Here is a 25,294-nt window from a genome sequence, read left to right as displayed (position 1 = left end):
TAAAATCATCAATTCCTAAAAATATATTCATTATTGTGCGAAGATTGATGTGTAAAAATTTATGAAACAGAAAATCACGTGTGAGATAAATTGTGTTAATAGGGAGATGCTATGAATGCTAACAAAAAGCTAACAAAAATCGAAGGGGGGTTAGGAGTTGGATAATGAAAAACGAATCATTTGTCGTCCGAGTGGAAGTTGGTTGCTTCATTTTCATTTTGGTTGACGGTACCAATTTTTGTGGATAGTCTGAATTCAGGGTTACGGTTACGGTTAGGGTTAGGGTTTGGATCTAAGCCTTAAGGGATGATGTGGTCCCAAAAGAAAATTGGTTTTTGTATCTTTTATCTATTAAAGTGAACAGTACATTTAGTTAAGTACATTGCATCTCTTTTTGAGGGAAGGGGTGATGGATGCATGGAGCGATGCCATTCGATTTATTGCAGGCAACGACAAAAGATGCAGAGGAGGATGTTTTACGTATCTGAAAATGGCTGGGTGCTTTTGTCGGAGCTCTCAGGGGGGGAAGGGAAAGGTGAAAGACGCGTGGAGCGGTGCATTGCAGGTGACGACAAACGTTACAAAGGGGGATGTTTTCTCTCTCTCTCTCTCTCTCTCTCTCTCTCTCTCGTCTACAACCCTTGGGCGCCGTGGAGGTCTCTGTAATCAATTTTCAGTAAATTTCAGCCATGATTCTTCTAAGCTTTCCTCTGATAATCTGATGAGGTTTTGATCACTTTGTGCAATAATTGTCATCGAGATTTCGCATTTGGATTAAGATTTTTGATAGTTTTTAATGGTTGGAAAATAAGCAAGCAGGGTATAACCCATATAGTCTTGTTTATTTTAAACTAATATACTCATACATGAAGAAATTAAGATCTTTTGTTGGTCTATGTGGATAATGCATGTTGAATGGTGAATGACATGCTTTTTGTTAGCATTCATAACAAGAATCGTTAATCGAGAATGAATGTTATAGTGAATAAAATAGCATATCACTTATAGAGAATCTTGTTTATAATCTTATTTAAAAATAGTGTAGTCGATGTGGGAATTATTATTATTTTTGTATATTATTATTTCAAAACTAATAATAATAATGTTTATTTAAAATTTAGATAAGAACAATAAGTTAGTCTGGATTTGATTTAAAGTCGATCATAATATTTTTATATATGCTTAAGATATTTTTGTGGATGTATAAGAAAAACATTGCATATGACATAACAGTTGATTTGTTGGACTAATTCATAAGATATCGTGGTCCAATGCAAAGGATAAAATTTTTTTTTCTCTTACAATACATATAATCATATAATCATGGAGAAGGTGCGAAAAGAAAAATGAAGAACACATCTCTTAGAAAACGAAATATCACGTCTCTTACAAATGCATATAATCGTACAAAAAGAAAATTGATGATCACATCTCTTACGACACATAATCGAGCGGAAAGAAAACTGAAGGCACGAGAAAAAAAGAAAACGAAGAAGAGAATTAATCAGAAAATTCCGAAATTTTTAGGAATTTGCTCTCTATATATAATAATAATAGAGGTACAAAAAGCTTATCAAAATCCGTTGGGTTGGCGGTGTGCGGGTCAGCACGAATCGGACCGGGCGAACCGGCCCGGCCCATTCCTTACATCGATGCGCGCGACTCACGCGGTAACCTTTAACTGTAGCCTCTGCGACCAAAAACCCTATCTCAGGTACGGAGGGAGGGAAGATGACGTCTGCAGCAGGTGGAACGCCGCCCCAAAACCCTACCCCTACTGCAGGAGAGGCGGAGCGGCACCGTTCCCCCATCCGGAAGAAGACGACGACGAGAACGAGGGATGCTAGTGGCAAAGAGGATGTGGTGATGAAGGAGGAGAAGGAGGGCGCCTTCCTCCTGGGTGAGCCTACCTTCTTGGACCTGGGTGGCGGGCGATTGCGGTGCGTGGAGACGGGGCATGAGCTACTCGCCAAGGACGAGGAGGCCTACGGCCGCACCAAGCCCTGCCGCCTCGCGCTCATCGACACCGCGTTGCTTAGAAGAAGCCTCACCTCAACATGTTCCAACTGTTAGATTATGTGGACTTATTTAATTAGGTAAGATATATTATAGATATTATTGGATTCTGATTATGGTTATTGGCCAATAGAAAAGAAGTCCATATTAAAGTAGGATTCTTTAGGAGATAACCTTGATGGAAGGAACTCTCCTAATAACTTATCATCTGTGCGCATATGATAAATAGGACCTCTAGGGGCTAAATAGATAATCAGATATCATCTGTGCGCATATGATAAATAGGACCTCTAGGGGTTAGTGCGCATTATCTGAGTCAATTGAAAGATTAAGGTTTTTCTCTCAATTTGAGTCAAGTGAGAGATTAAGTTTTCCTCTCAATCTCCCTCTCTCTTAATCCCCTAATCCATCAATCTAGGTGGTCCTGTGAAAAGATAGGAAGAGAGGAAAAGGATCTAGTTCCTTTTTGCAGATCCTTGCAGATTGATATTCCAGATCCGACGATGGAGCGCTTGTAGATCAGATAAGGTTTATTTCTTCTGAACAACAAGAAAGGTATGCATCGTAATATTGTTAGATCCAATTTATTTGATTTCAATCTTGGTATAAAAGTTTTTCCGCATTATAGATAGTATGATTACAGATTTTATGCTAACAATTGGTATCAGAGCCAGGTTCTTGAGATCAAATATATTAGATCTATTATTGTTCTTTACGATGCTTGAATGATTCGTCGGATATTATTGATCTATTTTCTTTCTATATGATTTGCTCTATTATTGATTATGAGCAATGTATAATTTTATGTTTGATCGATGAATTTACTGTTTATTATCATCGATGTTATTGAGATGATCATCTTTGTTGATCGTTGTCGACAAAGGGCCGTGGACCACCCCGCAGCCGCGCATCACGGTCGTGCGCAGGCAAAGGTTCGCTTGAGAGCGGTGGTGGCACCACGGGCATCCCGCATCGCCTGTGAACGCGGTGATCGTGGAAGGCGATGGCTGCCCTCACGCATAATGGTGGTGCCCGCAGAAGGCGTTTGCGGAAGGGCGGTGGCCGCAGATGGTGGCAACCGCTGCCAAGCGCGAGCAGCGGCAGCCGCGCTAAGTGCCAAGGCGGCGGCCAAGCGCGAGCAAGTAGTGGCAGCGGTCGCGCGTGGGCACAGGCGGCACAGGCAGCGCCGCGGCATGGCAACCGCGCACCGGCGGCGGCCGCTCGTGGGTAGGCCGTGCACAAGCGGCGGCCACGCGCGGGCAGGAACCGCCGTAGCGGCCGCACGTGGGCAGAGGCAGCCTCCCGCGGCGGCAGCGGCCGCGCGCTGGCAACAGCCGCGGCCAGCCGTGCGCGCCGTGCGCAGGCAGGAAAGGCCGCAGCGGTCGCGCGCAAGCGGCGGCAACGCCGCACGTCGCAACGACCGCGCCGCATGCGGCGACATTGCTGCACGTCGCAACGGCCGCGCCGCACGTCGCAACGGTCGCGCCGCACGCACAGGCAGATTAGGGTTTTGGCATAATTACGGTTTTGACCTCGAGGTTAGGGTTTTGCAAAATTACAATTCTGCCCTTTGCAAATTTCGTAATTTCAGTTTATGTTCTGTCAACATATTTACAGTTTTACCTTCGGGTCTAATTTTGCCAAATTACAGTTCTGTCCTTCGTGAATTTCTTAATTTCAATTTATATCCTATCATATATTTACAATTTTATTCAAATTGAGAATTTGAAGTTATATTCTCAATTATAAAATTGATAAATATGATTTATTATAATTATGATTGAATTTAATCATGATTATATTTTGGTTATTTGATTAGATTTAATTTTTGATTAAAAAAATATAAATTATGGTTACTTTATAGTTTTCTCATATGAATTATTGATTATACATGTGATAAATAAAATCCAATTATTGTTCTTGGATATTTATTTAGTTATTCACATGTATATATTTAAAATTATGAAATTATGTTTACTTTTGACATGAAGGCAATGAAGACATGATTTATATATTATCATGATTATCATATGAGTTTTCTTTTGCTAATTAAAGTTCAATAATTATTATGGTTATTCTATTATTGAACTGCTTAGCATTAATGTTCAATAATTATTATGGTTATTTTATTATTGAAATTGCTTAGCATTAATGTTCAATAATTATTATGGTTGTTATTCTATTATTGAACTGCTTAGCATAAATTAAAAAATTTGATGAATATTATTTGTAATTCATTTCCTTAAGTTTTATCTGATTTGTCGCTGTCAAAGTGACCTTGGATAATAAACTTTTGTGATATGAATTACAATAAAGGTCTTATCATTTATAGGACATTTTGGATTGTATTTTATATTTTTGTATTGGTCCTGTAGCCACCAAAGTGACCTGGATTGATAATTTATAAAATACATTATGTATTTAGTCCTAAATAATATTAAATAAAATAATATTCATAATGGCAGCATGAATCAGGATAAAGGAATTTAGTGAATATTATTTGTAATTTATCTTCTTAAGTTTTATCTGACCGAAGTAGCCTGGGATGATAGGCTTATGGGATATGAATTACAATAAAGTTCATGTCTTTCATAGGATATTTTAGACTGTATTTTATATTTTTGTATTGGGCTTGTAGCCACCAAAGTGACCTGGACTAATAATCTATAAAATACATTATGGAATTCATCCTAAATGACATTAAATAAAATAATATTCACGATGGCACATATAATTATGAGATTTAGATAATCCCAAAGGAGAATCTATTTCAAATAATTATGTGATGGGGAAGGATGATACTATTTTGGATATTCTTGCAGTTTAGGGTTGTATACCCAAAGGTAACAACACTATTCCACAAGAATGGTATCAGTCCTCCATAAGTGATTTTGAGTGAACACTAGATATGTCAATATTTTACCCAAAGGTGAAATATAGATGATATCAATAGTTCATCACATTTTGGAAACTCAAAGCATTAATGTTATATTATTACTGTGGCACTTCCTTTATTGTGTTTCTGTAAATGTCCCTATACTTTCTGAAATAAATGGTTTGAGCATATACAAGTTGTATTGAGTGAGTGAGATCTTGATCAGATTAATTGAACAGAACATAATTATTGAAAGTTCTGTAAAATAAATAATTGAGGTGACTGATCAAGAAAGGCATGAAATACTCAATTTTATGATACTTAGACTTCAGTACAGTTTACAACTTGCGCATAAGAATATCTAAGGATCAATTTAAATTGTCTGATAAGTCATTAGTTGAAATCTTAAAATGATAATATTTGAGGAATTTAAGATTATATCCTCAAAATAAATGATAAAAGCTGTAAGCTCAAGACTCATAACATTTTGAGTACTACTCAAGGAGTAAGTAACACTAAAATAAGTATGAAGTGTAATTCCATCTGAGTTTATAATTATTATGTAAACTCATAAAAGAATATCTTCATAATAAAGTGTTACTTTTGTAGCAAATAAAATTATGTGAAGAAGAAATATACTATAAGATTTGATTTGAAATAAAAAAAAGGGTATAATTATAACCTTTGTATAGTTCAAATCAAATATTATGGATATTATTGATGGATTAATTTGATGCTTCATCATATGTTACCAATAATAGATATTGGGATAAAACCAAAAGAGAATGAGATATTTATCAATGTAGGGAATCGTCTTAAAGTAAAAGCGATATTAGTTTGTATTTATCGCTTATATCTAAAGATGATTCAATTTGATAAATCTTGAGAATCCATGTTATGTTCTTATAATTCTGGGAATTTAAGTTCTTTTACCTAGAATTGTTATAATATTATTTCTTTTTTGGTGGTTGTAGACTTACTATGATTCAATAAAATTAACCTTTGAATTCTGTATAATAGTCTATGCAGAATTAATATGAATCATAAGTTTACAATGATCATATAATTAAATATTGAAGTAAAATTTAGTTTTATAAACTCCTTGAGGTTATGTTTATCTCTATATGCTTTGGTCTCATTAAAGAGAGACATTTTATCACCATATAAATAATCTGTTGAGATATGATTATATATATCTAATTCATGTAAAGTCTATGACCATTTACACTCTTGAAGTGTATATAAATGAAGTTGATAGACAATTAGATAGAAAAGTCAATATCATCATATCTGACAAGGGTGATAAATTTTATGGTATTTATGATGAACCCAATTATAATTATTTTGCTAGATTCTTGAAAAAATAAGGTATATGATTTACCAGATGTGTTACAGTAGAATATGATTACTGAAAGATATCATTGTACCTTATAGATATGATTAGGAGAAATGATAAGATTATTCTTTTGTACCCAAATCAATGTGAGAGGAAGCTCAAGGACAACTATGTATATCTTGAATGGTGTTCCTAGTAAGTAAATTACATGACTTCTTTTAAGTTATGAAATGATAGGAAACATGACTTAAGATATTTACATATTTGAGATTGTCCTATGGAGATAAGGATCTTCAACTCACATAAAAGAAAATTAGATTTAATAATTATTTCTGAATATTTTATTATCTATTCAGAAAAGTTTAAAAGGGGTACATATTTTATTGCTCTAATCATAGTACGAGGACAATTAAATCTGGTAACATAAGATTCCTATAAAATAGCAAATCAGTGGGAGTGAAAATCTCGAAATTTAATTTTTTGATGTAGAGGAGATATAAGTAAATACTCCTTTATTATTCGAGAGATTGTTGTTACTCAAATCATTAAATGATTTGATAAAAGTGAACAACAAAATAACATTACTAAACTCCCACATTATATTAATATCATTATTAATGGTCTTGTAGAATAACCATAATGGATAACTTTGAGAATATCTCAAAGGGGAAGGAATCATGTCATTTATGGTTATTATGTTGTATATCTACAAGAATTATATTATGATATAGGAATCAGAATGGATCCCTTATTGTTGTCATGGGTCATGAAAAGTAATGATTCTGAAAAGTAATATGATGCAATAAAAGAAGAGTTAAAATTAATAATCAGAATGGTGTCTGATAAATTTATCGAATTGTCCAATAATTGTAAAAGAGTCTATTATATAAATGTGGCTCAAAGGACAATATCGATATAATGGTCAGACTTGTGGTTAAAAGTTTTACTCGTAAGGAATGCATCGACCATAACGAGATTTTTAATGAACTCGTTAAGAATCATCATGACATTAATGATTCATTATGAGCTTAAGTTATATCATAATGATATACAAATATATATATTTTTAAAAGATCTAGCTTTATATGGGTTACTCTACATGATTTATTCTAAAAGAAAATGAAAGAAATATAAAGTCAAATATTTTTTTTTAAAAGATCTAGCTTTATATGGGTTACTCTACATGATTTATTCTAAAAGAAAATGAAAGAAATATAAAGTTTGGTATGCAAATTCAAGAATCCATTTATGACCTTAAACAAGCTTCAAGGTAATGATATATAAAGGTTCTTGATATCATTATTTCATATTTAAGGTAAATACTATTAATCAGTATTTATATCAGTGGGAGCAAGTTTATTATATTGGTCTTATATATGGATAATATTTTGCCTTACCAATAGTGATATTGATTTATTATATTAAATCAAGAATTTGTCACTAAGAGTTTTAATATGGTTGATATGAATGAGACATCTTATATTATTAACATTGAGTAATTCAAGGATAGATCTCAATGATTATGAAGATTGTCTTAGAAAGGATATATCAACCGAGTCTTGAAATGATTTTAATATACAGCTTTGTTCAGTAAATCATAGAAGCAAAGTTTTAGTCAATAGTAAATGCTTGAAAATGACTTGAAAAGAATCAGATAATGAAGATATTCTTTGTATATGCGCAGTTGGAAGTCTATGCTCAAACCTGTGTTAGAAAAGATATCAGTTTTACAGTTAAAATATTGGGTATATATTGGAGTTACCCAGAAGTAAAAAAAAAAAAACATTAAAGGACTACAGAGAAAGTAATAAGATATCCGGAAGGGACAAAGGATTATATGCTCACATGTATGCAATTATATCAGCTTGAAATAATGGTATTTTTTCAGATGATGATTATATAAATTATCTCGATAATAGGAAGTCCACTTTACGGTTAATATCTATGTAATTAGAGAGGTAATTTATTATTAATAATAAAAGCTGATTTTGTGGCATGCTTTGAGGCCACTAATCAAATTTGTGACTGCAAAATTTTTATCTCAGGGCTTGGTGTAGTCAGACTCAATTACCAAGTCGTTGAAGATATTTTATGACATTGCAGTAGTTTTCTTCTCTAAGAATGATAAGTACTATTGCATATATATGCATTATGGTATAAAGTACTTGATGGTTAGAGATGATGAGTCCAAAAACATCTAATGTCAATTAATTACTTGAGTTCCACTGTATTGATTGCTGATCCATTCACTTAGGACTTACAGTCTAATGTATTTTGAAAGAACATGTTCTTATGATTGGGTTTGTGAGCAACCCATAAAGGATATGGTGATGCATGTTTGAGTGGACACTATAATTGACATTTTTACTTACGTACTTAAAGTTATTTGTTTCTGCTATCCTGTTCACAATTATATATGTACATATTATGGCTGAATGTGATGACAGGATTGTCTTAACAAGACAAATTATAGGGGTCATTTTGGACTGCATTAGGAAAGGCTAATAGTATTGTGGTACATAGAAGGAAGTGTGACACTGATGGCATACAACCGCTATGACTCATATTGTTAGTCAGACTTAATGTAGTATTATTATTATTATTGGACTTATTGGCCTATTTTCTAAAATTCACGCGCGTGTATATAGTTTTTCAAAAATTTCAGAATCCAATTGAGTCAAATTATTTTTAAATAAATTTTGTTTATTTATTTTTAATTTTTAAGTCTTTTTGTATCTTACCAATTATTGGGCCAAGTAGGAGAATGTTAGATTATGTGGCCCTATTTAATTAGGTAAGATATATTATAGATATTATTGGATTCTGATTATGGTTATTGGCCAATAGAAAAGAAGTCCATATTAAAGTAGGATTCTTTAGGAGATAACCTTGATGGAAGGAACTCTCATAATAACTTATCCTAGACCCTCTGCTCTCGCCTATAAATAGACAGGACCTCTAGGGGCTAAATAGATCATCAGATATCATCTGTGTGCATATGATAGATAGGACCTCTAGGGGTTAGTGCGCATCTGAGTAGTATCTGAGTCAATTGAGAGATTAAGGTTTTTCTCTCAATTTGAGTCAAGTGAGAGATTAAGTTTTCCTCTCAATCTCCCTCTCTCTTAATCCCCTAATCCATCAATCTAGGTGGTCCTGTGAAAAGATAGGAAGAGAGGAGAATGATCTAGTTCCTTTTTGCAGATCCTTGCAGATTGATATTCCAGATCCGACGATGGAGCGCTTGTAGATCAGATAAGGTTTATTTCTTCTGAACAACAAGAAAGGTATGCATCGTAATACTGTTAGATCCAATTTATTTGATTTCAATTTTGGTATAAAAGTTTTTCCGCATTAGTATGATTACAGATTTTATGCTAACACCAACCCCACCCCACCTCCAAGTGAGCAGCAGTAAAGATATGATTCCTACGTGGAAAGAGAGGTTGTTTTACTGTTTGATCGCAGGTCGCAGCTGGTGTGCAAGCTGACTGGTGATTCGGTGAATAAATCTGAGGAACATATTTGGAAGCACATCAATGGAAGGAAATTCCACAATAAATTAGTTACTTTTTTTTGTTTACAGAATTAATATTTTTGCTGCTTATCCACCATTCTTTTTAGTCAAAATATGCTTCTTTCCTTAAGGCATTGTGCCATATTTGTAACTATGAAAATTCTGACTTCTTTTCATTCACTATATGCAATCTCCACATGTTACTTTGGTTCTTGCTGTCGTGAGTGATTCTATATGACACTGAATCATAATCAAGAATTCCATTTAAAATATTAGGGAATGATCATCATCAGTGTAATCTTTGAAGTTGATATTGGCCAAAATGATGTGCCTTCTGCTATGTCCTTGTTGCAGAACAAAAGGAAATGGAGAAGCATTCCTCTGTAGAAGCAATGGAGAAAGACACAAAAACAGTCAAAGAAGCAAGTGAAGTCAACTTTTGGTTCTCGCAATAGAGTTCGGAAGAAAGACATGAACATGAATGATTCATTTGGTATTGAATCTTCATCCAATTACCAAATGAATCATTCATGTTCATGATTAGTGGATTACTCTGGGTTCTGGGTTCTCGCAAGTGAAGTCAACTCTGGGTTTTCTATCAACTTAATCTTAATTGATTAAGTTTTATTTGGTATTGAATCTTCATCCAATTACCAAGCCTCTTAGATTAGTGGATCTTTATCCAATAATCTCTCATTGATTTTTATTAGATCTCAAGGATTCTGTTAGGACTCTAGCTAGGAGAGTCCTAATTGAGAGGGACATTCTGTTAGGACTCTAGCTAGGAGAGTCCTAATTGAGAGGGACACTCTGTTAGGACTCTAACTAGGAGATTCCTAATTGAAAGGGACATTCTGTTAGGAGTTTATTTCTTAGAGAAGAATTAGGAGTTGTAAAGGAATAGGAGTCTTAATTGAGTAGGACTCTTGAGGAGTCCTATTATGAGTCTTGAGTAGGAGTCTTAATTGAGTAGGACTCTTGAGTAGGAGTCATATTAGGAGTTAGGGTTTAGAAACCCTATAAATAGCTATGTATTCATCCTCTTTTGAGAAGTAATAGATGAATCTTTTCTGCAGCCTTTGAGCAGCAACTTGGAGGGAGGAACCCCTATAGAGTTCCAAGGAGGCCGATCCCCTAAAGAGATCAATCCCAAGTTTAGAATCTGCAAGGGTTCTAACACCTGGTATCAGAGCAGCGTTCTTGGCGTCTCGCTGCCCTTCCACAACCATCCATCAACCCTCCACAACCATCCAAAGCAATTCCCACAATTGCTTAAAAGATCGTCGCCGAATTCCACCATCATCTCCACCACCACAGATCATCCTTTGATCTCCCCGTAAATTGCAACAGGTTCTGGTTTCCTACCTTACTACTGCTGCAATTTATTTATCCCTATCCGAAAATCCAAAAAAAAAAAAATTTCGTTCCTATATTGCTGCAAATTTTCATCGTAAGTTGCTGAAATTTTTCGACGAGAATTTTGCTATCGCAATTTACACCAATTTTCTTGTTGTTACTGTCGAAATTTTCTTGATGGACATCCTTGTTGTCATATAAACTGAGATATTGCTATCAACTCTCTCCTCAAATCTCTCAAATTTTTTGTGGAGATTTCGTCGAGAAACCGCTGTTTCTTCGACGATAATCCTGCTCTTATAAGACAACACAATTCTGCAGCAAACTTTCACTGATTTCTATCAAACCTATACATACCTTTAACCCATCAACAAAAGAGAAATCTTAACATCACAGATTTGGAGTCATATACTATGGCATCTGAGGAGGCAATCAATGCTAAATTTGAAGCCTTTGAGGCACGAATGGAGGATAAGATTCGGACTCTCCTTACCGAATTCAGTTTGGGCCGACCACCAAACCCGAAGAAATCACATCAAGGAGAGAGCTCTAACCAATCACATCATGCCCAAAGAGATGACTTCCAAGAGAGGGGAGGCTCTATGACCGACCCCAACTATTCGCGCATGAGAGTGGACTTCCCTAGATGGGAAGAAGTGTTAGGATCGAGAGCACTAAGAGGGGGGGGGGGGTGAATTAGTGCAGCGGAAATCTTACAGCGATTAAAACCAAAAGCTGCGTTCGTTCAATAAAAACTATTATGATGCAAAAGCTAATTCTCAATTTGTATCTAAGTGCAGTTTGCATCTAAGTGCAGATTGCATCTAAGCGCAGTTTGCGTCTAAACACAATTTACGTCTAAGCGCAGTTTGCGTCTAGGCGCAGTTTGCGTCTAAACACAGTTTGTGTATAAGCGCAGTTTGCGTCTAAGCACAGCTTACGTCTAAACGTAGATTTACGTCTAAACGCAGTTTTACGTCTAAACGCAGATTTACGTCTAAACGCAGTTTTACGTCTAAACGCAGATTTATGTCTAAACTCAGTTTACGTCTAAAACGTCTAAACACAGTTTGAGCAGTTTTACGTCTAAACGTAATTTTACGTCTAGACGCAGTTTCAAAGGGATCTGAACTTTAGAAACTCGTTCGTAAAAGCGCAGAAGACAGTTTTGTAGAATCAAGGCGTAAACGTAAACTGCAATGTAAATATCGTACGAAAACGCTGGTTTACGTCTGAAAGCAGATTCGGATAGATCAGCACTTAAAAACTTGTTCGTGAAGGCGTAGAAGACAGTTTTGCAGAATTAAAACGTAAACGTAAACTGTAATGTACGAAAACACTGATTTACGTCTGAATGCAGATTCGGAAAGAACAGCACTTAGAACTTGTTCGTAAAAGCGCAGAGAGCAGTAGTTATGAAGGAGGTTTGCAGTAATGATAAAGTGCTCAAAATAAATGCAAACCAGAGATTTAGAGTGGTTCGGTCAGTCTTGACCTACTCCACTTTTGGCTTCCTCCACCGACGAGGTCACCGACGTCAACTAGAGGCCTTCCTTCAATAGGCGAAGGCCAACTGCCCTTTTACAGTTTCTCTCCTTTTGACAGGCTCAGGAGACAACCTTTACAGACCTTTCTCTCCTCACTTTACAACTCAAAACTTGAAGAACAGAAGGAGGAGACTTAAAGGCTTTACAACACTTTTGAGCTCTTAGAATCACAGAAAAGATCAAGATTTCGGTGTAGGTCTGTATCTTTTCAGTGCTGAATGGGTGGGGTATTTATAGGCCCCAACCCAGTTCAAATTTGGAGCTCAAAACGATCAAATTCCGGGATCAGGCGGTTGCACCTCCTGACTGGAGAGGTTGCACCGCCTGGCAGAGCTCGAAGACTGAGCCCAGGCGGTGCCACCTCTTGACTGAGGCGGTTGCACCTCTCTGCCAGAGCTCGAAGACCGAGCTCAGGCGGTGCCACCTCTCTGTCAGGGAGGTTGCACCGCCCAGTCTTGCTCGAAGACTGAGCTCAAGCGGTGCCACCTCCTGGCTAGGGAGGTTGCACCGCCCAGTCTCGCTGGGAGGCTTAGCCCAGGCGGTGCCACCTCCTGGCCTAGGCGGTTGCACCTCCTGGTGCAATCAGGGTCCGAATGGTTAGCTCCATTCGGCCCAATTTCAGTCTTTCAGGGGCCCAATTGCCCCAAGATTAAGCTAATGGGATCACCTCCCATTTTCCAACTTAATCAACGTGCTAACTATGATTAAATCTGAGACAATTTCTGCAGCTTTGCTTCGGTGCGTCAATCGCTCCTTCCGGCGAGTTTCCGGCGAACTTCCGTCGATTATCCGATGAACCCTCGGTGATGCTCCTGCGGACTTCCGGCAAACTCCTGGACTTTGCGACGATCCACTTGGCAAGTTCCGACGAGCTTCGCTTGGCAAGCTTCTGGACTTCTCGGATCTGTTCTCGCAGAACCTCCGACGACCGTCCGAACTTCCGTCGAACTCTCGAACTCCCAACGTGATCATGAACTTGACTCCGGCGCAACTCCTGCTGCTTGTCTAACTTTCATCATAGTTAATCCTGCACACTTATCTCAACACATAGATTAGACAACAAATGACAATTGACTTCATCATCAAAATCCGAGATTCAACAATCTCCCCCTTTTTGATGATGACAATCAATTGATAATGGAGTTATCCTTAACTCCCCCTGTCTATATGCCATAGTTGAGATAAGTCAACCTTGAATTCAAGACCTAAGAATTCAAGTGACGTATTGATAAGTTAGATCAGTTAAACTTATCAATACTCCCATCATGATACTCATCATGATGTATCTCTTCAAAGATGATGTCAAGGCTTGACATACATCATCAAGTTTGTATGATTGTGTTTGTAACTATTCATCATGTAGTTTGAACATTATCATATAAAGCTGTGAAGCACTATTACATGATGCACACATTTGAAATATTCTAGCAAGTTTTGCATTTTCTTCACATGATAAGATATCAACTCAAGGCATAATGCAAACTTTAGCACATGTTCATATATCTCTTGGTGATGCAAGGATGGCATAATCATAGCAGTGTGTTTATAGCATCACTCATAGTATTTCTAATTATGGCAGTGTTTATCAATTCACATATCTCCCCCTTTGTCATCAACAAAAAACATAGTAATTATGATACTAGGAAAATAATAATAGCAAGCTTATAGAGGAATTTTACATAGATTGCTTTAAATACTTCTTCCCCTTTTTGTTATAATCCATTGTCTATGTAAAGATTTTGCAGGATGGAATACATACACATGAATCACTTCATCAAATCTATTTCAGAAACTTATTTTTCATGAAAGTGTACGAGAAAATCTGGTGTATAGCATTCGAATAAATAAGATGCATTCGGACAAGATTTTGTTGCAGATTTTCACATATAATCATAGAAACATGGCAATCAAGTGATTTGATCATTCAATATAGTCCGAAAAATAATTTTAACAAATTTATCTATTCGGACACATCAACATTCCTAATTCTGAATGAAATCAAAGCACAAGGTTTTCAAAACTTTTAGTTTCAAAGCACAACATTCTTAATTTGGACACATCACATACCAAACAGTAATGATACCATAAAAATCTGAGATAACTTTTACCACAAGGCGCAAGATATATGTTTACCACGATAGATGTTTACAGCCAGCACATCAGAAGTGAGTAACATAAGAAGTTTACAACAACAACAGGTGTTCAACAAGTTCATTGATGAGGTGGAAAATTAAAGTGCCTAAACAAGGAGTCAAATTGACTATGAATTTGCTGCAGCTCAGATAGGATTTGATCTTGTAGTTGTTCAATCCGTTCTTGTTTTTGTTCGAATCGATCCATTCGAATCCCAATTTCTTCGATGGATGTATGAGTTTGCTCAACTGGATGTGTTTCCTCAAAGGGAAGGGTCGGAGGAGATTGGGTACCCCTAAATACTGGTGTTTCCGGTTCTGGTTCAGGTTGAGGGTGATGAGTCCTTCTAGGGATTCTAACCCAGTTACCGTTTCTATAGTAACATCTTAGTCGGTGAAGTAGATTTTTGTTTATTATGCTGAATCGATCTACTTTCATTACTTCTTCTTCTGGTGGTATTAGAATGTCATAAGCTTTCATTATTCTTGTGATTATACCACCATATGGGAGCATCATATCTTTCTTAGATAATTCTAACATGTTTTGTTGAATAAGATAACCAAGACAGATGTCATGTCCCTTCATGATTGAGTACATAGTTCCTAATTCTAATTGACTTATTTCATCATGATGGTATTGTTTAGGAAGAATTATACTAGTCATGATATGATGAAGTATCTTAGTGTTCAAAGGCAATAGATGTTCACAACTTTTAGGAACTAATGCTATGTTAGGATTGGCAAAGATTGTTCCTAAGGCTTCAACACAGGATGTTCCAATACTTTCATCATCCCATGATCCTCTAAAGTAAAGTCCTATGCTTTTTATGGGAATGCCTATCATATCACAAATGAACCTATCAGTGATTGAGATGTGTTGTCCTAAAAGATAGGTGGACATCCTTTCTTCATCATCTATTTGTATGTTATTGTAAAATAATCTAACTAGCCTAGGATAGATGGGTTCGTTAATCTGCAAGATTGGAAGTAGATCTAGGTTTGCAAACCATTGGATAGTCTCTAAGTCTCTTAGTTCATTTAGATCTACGTATTTTCCCTTACTGATACATCTAAGTTCGAAAGAGGGAAATTTTTCAGCATGGTATTTTGAATCGAAAAGAGTGAAATCAAACTCTTCTATTAATCTCCTCTTTCCCTTGTCCCTTGAGGATCTTCTAGATCCCATAACTACTGCTGTTCAGAGGGATGATGATGAGCAAGAGTAAATGAAGAACAAAACAGAATTTAAGGGCTTCTTAGAGAGTACCTTTGTGAAATCTTCAAGAGAAGGAAGGATTCTTGATGTTTTGCTCCGAAATGGAAGGTATTTGGACGGCTTAGAGGAGTGAAATGAGAATGGAGGAGACTTGGAAGAGTAGAGGAGGAAATGGGAGTGAGTTGGGGTCGGTTTCACCGCCGACCCTAGTGTGGGTTTAAAAAGGCAGAGTTGCGGGCGGTTGCACCTCTGGCTGGAGCGGTGCAACCTCTGGCAACCCGTGGTAGCTGGAGGTGCCACCGCCAGCTGGAGAGGTGCCACCGCCTGCAGCCAGTGAGCACCTAATGTGATTTGATCAGGGAGCCTTTGCCTTGAGGAGAGTTTTTTATTTCAGAGCAATTAATGTTTCTTACGTGATTTCGTATGAGTTTTTATTTAAGGAAGAAGCTCTTGTACGATCAAGATAGATCTTTTAACGTGCATATGTCATACGTATGTTGATAGTTTGTTTGGCATCCCTTTTAAGATCATGACATATTTAGTTTCTTCATGATACAAGAATTAATTCGTAGATGATAGTGTTGACGGGTTCGAAGATCAAGGGGATATGTGAATTTGGATATCATATGTTTCTAATAAGGTTGTATCCAAATCGTATGTGTGATTTCATAACTTCCACTTGTTACTTAAGCGTTGCGAGTTCCTTTTTGACTCTTGGTTTATGACTATCGAGAGTCAAGGAGCAGAATATTATTTCTTGCTCCGGCCTAAAATTTTAATGTTTTTATAGGAAGGGATGATTTTTAGGAACCCATTTGCTTTTGGGTGCCTCATAAATAGATCTACATTTTCTATCATGTTGCATAGAGTTTATCATGGTTCCTTTAGGAACCCAAATCAATTTGTTTGGACTTATTTTCTTGAATGGACAACAATGTGTCTTGTGTCCAGATTTGCAACAAAAGTTGCACTTGGTTTGGTGTTGAACATGTAAGATGGAGCCTTTTATGAAGGTGGTTGGATTTTGGTGAGGACTTCTCACGAATCCAATTCCACTTCTTTTGGGAACGTGACCCTTGTTTGTAAGGATCATGTTCAATGACTTGCTACCAACCTCGAATTTCTTCAAGGTGTCCTTAAGTAGCAAGTTTTCTTTTTGGAGAGTTTCTAGATCATGGCATTTTATGCATGGGCTTAAACTATCATGATGTTCAGCATTTAACTTATCGAAATTACAAATAAGACTATCATGCTCCTTTTTTAGCAATTTGTATTTACTACTGATAATCTTACACTCATCAAACAATTCATGGAAAGCATTTAATAATTCATCGAAAGATAAATCTGCATCTATTGAATTTGTTACCTCATCTTCGATGGCCATTAAGGCGTAATGAGCAACTTGCTCGGTGTTGGACTCCTCTTCTTCGGATGCGCTTGAGTCATCCCATGTTGCTTGAAGCGCCTTTTTCTTTGATGTTCTCTTCTTGACTTGGGGACAATCACTCTTGTAGTGTCCCGGCTTTTTGCATTCATAGCAGATTACTTGGTCCTTCTTGGGTTCAAGTTTATTTTTTGCATCATTTTTAAACTTGTTTCTTTTAAAGAACTTTTTAAACTTTCTTGTTAGAAGTGCCAAGTCATCATCACAGTCCTCATCACTTGAGTTTTCTCTCAAGTGGCATTCAGAAGTTTTGAGTGCCATATCCTTCCTGTTCTTTGGAAGGATGTCTTCTTGCTCTTCATGAGCTTTACAAGTCATTTCGTAGGTCATTAATGATCCGATTAGTTCTTCAAGAGGGAAATTTCGCAGATCTTTTGCCTCTTGAATAGCAGTGACTTTAGGATCCCAACTCTTAGGAAGGGATCTTAGTATCTTGTTAACAAGCTCAAAATCCGAAAAGCTCTTTCCGAGTCCTTTTAGACCGTTGACGACATCCGTGAAACAGGTAAACATGTCGCCAATGGTTTCACTCGGTTTCATGCGGAAAAGTTCAAAAGAATGTAACAACAAATTGATTTTTGACTCTTTTACTCTACTTGTGCCCTCATGGGTCACTTCGAGTGTGTGCCAAATATCAAATGCAGTTTCACAAGTTGAAATACGGTTAAACTCGTTTTTATCAAGTGCACAAAATAAGGCATTCATAGCCTTTGCATTAAGAGCGAAAGCCTTCTTCTCCAAATCATTCCAATCGATCATTGGAAGAGAAGACTTCGAAAATCCGTTTTCGACAAGATTCCACAGTTCAAAATCCATAGAAATAAGAAAGATCCTCATTCGGGTCTTCCAGTAGGTGTAGTCCGTCCCACTGAACATGGGTGGACGCGTAATAGAATGCCCCTCTTGGTTTCCGGCGTATGCCATTTCTCTTTGGGTTTTAATCCGTTAGAGAGTTAACCTTGCTCTGATACCAATTGTTAGGATCGAGAGCACTAAGAGGGGGGGGGGGTGAATTAGTGCAGCGGAAATCTTACAGCGATTAAAACTAAAAGCTGCGTTCGTTCAATAAAAACTATTATGATGCAAAAGCTAATTCTCAGTTTGTATCTAAGTGCAGTTTGCGTCTAAGTGCAGATTGCGTCTAAGCGCAGTTTGCGTCTAAACACAGTTTGCGTCTAAGCGCAGTTTGCGTCTAGGCGCAGTTTGCGTCTAAACACAGTTTGCGTCTAAGCGTAGTTTGCGTCTAAGCACAGCTTACGTCTAAACGCAGATTTACGTCTAAACGCAGTTTTACGTCTAAACGCAGATTTACGTCTAAACGCAGTTTTACGTCTAAACGCAGATTTATGTCTAAACTCAGTTTACGTCTAAAACGTCTAAACACAGTTTGAGCAGTTTTACGTCTAAACGCAATTTTACGTCTAGACGCAGTTTCAAAGGGATCTGAACTTTAGAAACTCGTTCGTAAAAGCGCAGAAGACAGTTTTGCAGAATCAAGGCGTAAACGTAAACTGCAATGTAAATATCGTACGAAAACGCTGGTTTACGTCTGAAAGCAGATTCGGACAGATCAGCACTTAAAAACTTGTTCGTGAAGGCGTAGAAGACAGTTTTGCAGAATTAAAACGTAAATGTAAACTGTAATGTACGAAAACATCGATTTACGTCTGAATGCAGATTCGGAAAGAACAGCACTTAGAACTTGTTCGTAAAAGCGCAGAGAGCAGTAGTTATGAAGGAGGTTTGCAGTAATGATAAAGTGCTCAAAATAAACGCAAACCAGAGATTTAGAGTGGTTCGGTCAGTCTTGACCTACTCCACTTTTGGCTTCCTCCACCGACGAGGTCACCGACGTCAACTAGAGGCCTTCCTTCAATAGGCGAAGGCCAACTGCCCTTTTACAGTTTCTCTCCTTTTGACAGGCTCAGGAGACAACCTTTACAGACCTTTCTCTCCTCACTTTACAACTCAAAACTTGAAGAACAGAAGGAGGAGACTTAAAGGCTTTACAACACTTTTGAGCTCTTAGAATCACAGAAAAGATCAAGATTTCGGTGTAGGTCTGTATCTTTTCAGTGCTGAATGGGTGGGGTATTTATAGGCCCCAACCCAGTTCAAATTTGGAGCTCAAAACAATCAAATCCCGGAATTCCGGGATCAGGCGGTTGCACCTCATGACTGGAGAGGTTGCACCGCCTGGCAGAGCTCAAAGACTGAGCCCAGGCGGTGCCACCTCTTGACTGAGGCGGTTGCACCTCTCTGCCAGAGCTCGAAGACCGAGCTCAGGCGGTGCCACCTCTCTGTCAGGGAGGTCGCACCGCCCAATCTTGCTCGAAGACTGAGCTCAGGCGGTGCCACCTCCTGGCTGGGGAGGTTGCACCGCCCAGTCTCGCTGGGAGGCTTAGCCCAGGCGGTGCCACCTCCTGGCCTAGGCGGTTGCACCTCCTGGTGCAATCAGGGTCCGAATGGTTAGCTCCATTCGGCCCAATTTCAGTCTTTCAGGGGCCCAATTGCCCCAAGATTAAGCTAATGGGATCACCTCCCATTTTCCAACTTAATCAACGTGCTAACTACGATTAAATCTGAGACAATTTCTGCAGCTTTGCTTCGGTGCGTCAATCGCTCCTTCCGGCGAGTTTCCGGCGAACTTCCGTCGATCATCTGATGAACCCTCGGTGATGCTCCTGCGGACTTCCGGCAAACTCCTGGACTTTGCGACGATCCACTTGGCAAGTTCCGATGAGCTTCTCTTGGCAAGCTTCTGGACTTCTCGGATCTGTTCTCGCAGAACCTCCGACGACTGTCCGAACTTCCGTCGAACTCTCGAACTCCCAACGTGATCATGAACTTGACTCTGGCGCAACTCCTGCTGCTTGTCTAACTTTCATCGTAGTTAATCCTGCACACTTATCTCAACACATAGATTAGACAACAAATGACAATTGACTTCATCATCAAAATCCGAGATTCAACAAGAAGGAGACCCAATTGGTTGGATCTCGCGCGCGGAGCGATATTTTCGGTACCATAAAACTGCGGATGCATCCATGGTGGAAATTGTAGCTATACATCTTGAAGGGGATGTCAGACAAAGGTTTGACTGGTTTGAACACACTTATGGAGCCCTTTCATGGTGACAATTCAAAGGACTACTGATCCGCTTCGGACCAACTTATTACGATAACATTGATGGACAACTAGCAAAGATCCGACAAACCTCCACCATTCAGGAATACCAAACCAGGTTTGAAAGGTTATCTAATCAAACTCGTGATTGGTCTGAAAAACAGTTATTGGGTATTTTTATTGAGGGCCTAAAGCCGGAGATCCGGGGAGAAGTTAAGGCGCGACAACCATACATGCTTATGGCAGCCATCTCTTTCGCACGACTTCAAGAGGAGCGATTGAACCATGAAGCCTGGAGGACTAGGATCACTCCACGACCTACAATACTAAAGCCCTCAACCCCCCCTACTATCAACCGAGTCCCTGCACCGAAAAGGTTAACAAGAGAAGAACTTCGGGAGCGATTTGCGAAGGGGTTATGTTGGCATTGCGACGAGCCGTGGAGCCGCGAGCATCGCTGTAAAAAAGGTAGACTTCTTATGATTGAACCAGTAGAAGAAGAGGTCATTGAACATCTAGAAGAGAGCCTTGAACACGAAGAAGAAGATATGGAAGAAGAGCCACAGCCGACCGACATTACGGTACACGCACTAGCCGGCTACTCAAATCCGCAAACGATGAAAGTTGGAGGCCTTCTCAAACAACAGTCGATTACTGTTCTCATCGACACGGGTAGCACTAATAACTTCCTGAATAGTAAGGTTGCTGCTCGGATGGCACTGCATATTGAAGGTTGCAGCAAGTTCGATGTAAAGGTTGCCGACGGCAGAATCCTAAAGTGCGACCAAAGATGCCCGCAGGTGAAACTATTACTGCAAGACCAAGAAATTATCACAGATTTCTTCCTCCTACCAATCGATGACTATGAGGCAGTGCTTGGTATAGAATGGCTGACTACACTAGGTGATGTCTCTTGGAACTTTTCTAAATTAATTATGAAATTCTATTGTAAGGGCAAACAGATCATCCTACGCGGGAAGCGCGGAAGCAATGTTACCACTGTTTCGACCCAACGAATGGAGAAAGTTTTACATAAGGTAAATGGTGCCTTTTTGATGCACCTCCAGCAGCAACCAGAGGGGAAGAAAATAGAATTTGAAGATCAAAATCTTGCCCAATTGCTTACTGAATTTGCCGACATATTTGCTGAACCGCGTGGTCTTCCTCCTTCTCGGCAACATGACCATCGAATTCCAATCCTTCCAGGCAAGCCACTAGCGAACACTCGACCATACCGATATCCTCACCTCCAGAAAGATGAAATTGAAAAGATCGTAAAGGAGATGCTTGAAACAGGGGTGATTCGACCAAGTTGCAGCCCCTATTCCTCACCGGTGCTACTTGTACGCAAGAAGGACGGAACTTGGCGGATGTGCATCGACTACCGAGCTTTAAATGGCATCACCGTCAAGGAAAAATACCCAATACCAGTGGTGGATGAACTTCTTGATGAATTGAAAGGAGCTCGAGTCTTCACGAAGTTGGACCTCCGATCCGGTTACCACCAAATTCGGGTATGTGACGATGACATTCCAAAAACTGCATTTCGCACACATGATGGCCATTATGAATTCTTGGTAATGCCTTTTGGACTCACTAATGCTCCTTCAACCTTTCAAAGTCTCATGAATGATATATTTCGGAGCTTTCTTCGTAAATTTGTGCTGGTATTTTTCGATGATATTCTCGTTTACAACCCTTCTCTTGAGACTCACTTTAAGCATTTACGGATTGTTTTGACGATCCTTCGGGAGAATACTCTTTTTGTTAAGCAACCAAAGTGCAGCTTTCTCCAGCAAAAAGTAGAGTACCTTGGGCATATAATATCAGAAGAAGGAGTGGCGGTAGACCCAACAAAAATTGAGGCAATGCAAGGCTGGCCGAAACCTACAAACGTGAAATTACTGCGGGGGTTCCTTGGACTAACGGGTTACTACCGAAAATTTGTTAAGGACTATGGGAAGATCAGTGCACCACTCACTTCTTTACTGAAAAAAGATGCTTTCCAATGGTCGGACAAAGCCTCTGCTGCCTTCGACAAACTTAAAGCAGCCATGACAACGACGCCGATGCTTGCGCTACCAGATTTCAATAGACCCTTCATCATTGAGGCCGACGCATCTTGAGTCGGAATTGGAGTCGTTCTCATGCAAAATGGTCGACCACTCGCATACACTAGCAAGGCATTATCTCCCTCCCATCAAAATATGTCAGTATATGATAAGGAGATGCTTGCCATTGTACACGCAGTAACGAGGTGGAGATCCTACCTAATCGGCCAGCGATTTCAAATTAAAACTGACCATAAAAGCCTCAAGTACTTTTTGGAGCAAAAGATATCATCCCTTGAGCAGCAAAAATGGGTAACCAAACTTCTTGGATTTGATTATGAAATTATTTACAAAAAGGGGAAAGAAAATGTTGTTGCAGATGCACTCTCACGGCTACCTGAACAAGCTAAGGTTTCAACCATCTCCCTTCCTACCACCGGTCTCCTCGATGACATTAGGGAAGAATGGAAGAAGGATCTAGAGATCAGCAAGATCATAAAAAAATTGGAGGAGGATCCAAGTGCAATAGCCCACTACACTTGGGATTCGAGGGATTTACGCTACAAAGGTCGCATTGTGCTTATACCTGACTCCCCTTGCATCGCAATCATCTTGCATGAAATGCACTCTATACCTTCAGCAGGGCACTCTGGATTCCTAAGAACCTACAAAAGAGTGAAGCAAAATTTTTATTGGAGAGGGATGAAAAAAATTATTACTAAATATGTGGCACAATGTGATATATGTCAACAGCACAAGGGTGAAACTATGGCAAATCCAAGGAAGCTACAACCACTACCCATACCAGACTCAGTGTGGACTGACATCTCCATGGACTTCATTGAAGGGCTGCCATCTTCCAAAGGTAAAAGCACGATTCTCGTGGTGGTTGATCGACTTACGAAATATGCTCATTTTTGTGCTGTGAGAAATCCCTACACTGCTGCTAGTATTGCCCAGATTTTCATAGAAAATATTGTTAAACTGCATGGGATGCCAAGGTCCATCGTAAGTGATTGTGACAGGATCTCACTAGTAAATTTTGGACCGAGTTATTTCAGTTACAAGGCACCAAACTCAAGATTAGCACAGCGTATCATCCACAAACTGACGGCCAAACAGAGGTGGTAAATAGGTGCTTAGAGACGTACCTCCGGTGTTTCGCTAGCAACCGACCAAAAGAGTGGCCGAAATGGCTTCCCTGGGCCGAATGGTGGTATAATACTACATATCATTCATCTACAAAATGTGCCCCTTATGAAGCATTGTATGGTCGACCAGCACCTGTGATTCCAAAGTATGTAATTGGCTCGGCCAAGGTAGATCAGGTTGACCAAGAATTGATTGATAGGGACAAACTCTTACAACTGTTAAAAGATAATCTCTCTACCGCTCAAGCCAGAATGAAGCAGCAAGCCGACACACGACGAAGTGAAAGAGAATTTTCCGTGGGAGATTGAGTTTATCTTCGCCTACAACCATACAAACAACTCTCTATCAACACTCGAGCCTCAATGAAGCTATCCCCACGTTTTTATGGGTCCTATCAGATCACAGAGCGTATTGGAGCCGTGGCGTACAGACTTAAATTACATGAGGATGCCAAAATTCACCCTGTCTTCCACGTATCATGCCTAAAGCCCAAGTTGGGAGAACACGAGTCACCCCAGATCCAAGTGCCCAACACAACTGAGGATGGAGTTATTCAAGCCCAACCACAGGCCATCCTCGATCGCAGGATCGTGATGCGTCGCCGACATCCCTCTACTGAAGTACTAGTGCATTGGAATAATCTACCACTTGAAGACGCCACATGGGAACCATATGAGGAGCTGAAGACCCGGTTCCCTGAGTTCATGGAATCTCAGCCTTGAGGACAAGGCTGATTTGAAGAGGGCGGGTCTGTTAGGACTCTAGCTAGGAGAGTCCTAATTGAGAGGGACATTCTATTAGGACTCTAGCTAGGAGAGTCCTAATTGAGAGGGACACTCTGTTAGGACTCTAACTAGGAGAGTCCTAATTAAAATGGACATTCTGTTAGGAGTTTATTTCTTAGAGAAGAATTAGGAGTTGTAAAGGAATAGGAGTCTTGAGTAGGAGTCTTAATTGAGTAGGACTCTTGAGGAGTCCTATTATGAGTCTTGAGTAGGAGTCTTAATTGAGTAGGACTCTTGAGTAGGAGTCCTATTAGGAGTTAGGGTTTAGAAACCCTATAAATAGCTATGTATTCATCCTCTTTTGAGAAGCAATAGATGAATCTTTTCTGCAGCCTTTGAGCAGCAACTTGGAGGGAGGAACCCCTATAGAGTTCCAAGGAGGCCGATACCCTAAAGAGATCAACCCCAAGTTTAGAATCTGTAAGGGTTCTAACAGATTCAATAATTCATGAACTTATTGGATATCCAATAAGACAATGGCTCGGCGGATATCTCATATCCGAATTTTTACTCATCACAATGTCTATCATATGTGTGTGACCATCTATGCCGAATATCGAGTTGACCGTGAGTCATACCTGTCAAAACTCCTTATAGCTCAATGAATTATTATCTCTATAATAATTCACTCAACTCATCGATTGCGGACGTACTATGTCATTACGCCCGTAGTCATCAGACGATACAAGGGAATCTAATCCATTAGACTTGTTTGTCCTCAATTACCATGTACCTATAGTC

General features: G+C 38.9%; 1 protein-coding gene across 1 annotated transcript in view; it reads left to right on the top strand.

Moving 5' to 3' along the window:
• Positions 1-25,294, top strand: part of LOC135612151 (uncharacterized) — a 100,296-nt gene that overhangs the window by 34,607 nt on the left and 40,395 nt on the right. The window lies entirely within an intron of this gene.

The sequence above is a fragment of the Musa acuminata genome, chromosome BXJ1-2, assembly GCF_036884655.1.
Source record: "Musa acuminata AAA Group cultivar baxijiao chromosome BXJ1-2, Cavendish_Baxijiao_AAA, whole genome shotgun sequence".
NCBI lineage: Eukaryota > Viridiplantae > Streptophyta > Magnoliopsida > Zingiberales > Musaceae > Musa > Musa acuminata.
The sequence above is the reverse complement of the archived record's forward strand: the minus strand, read 5'-3'. Positions and strand labels throughout refer to the sequence as shown.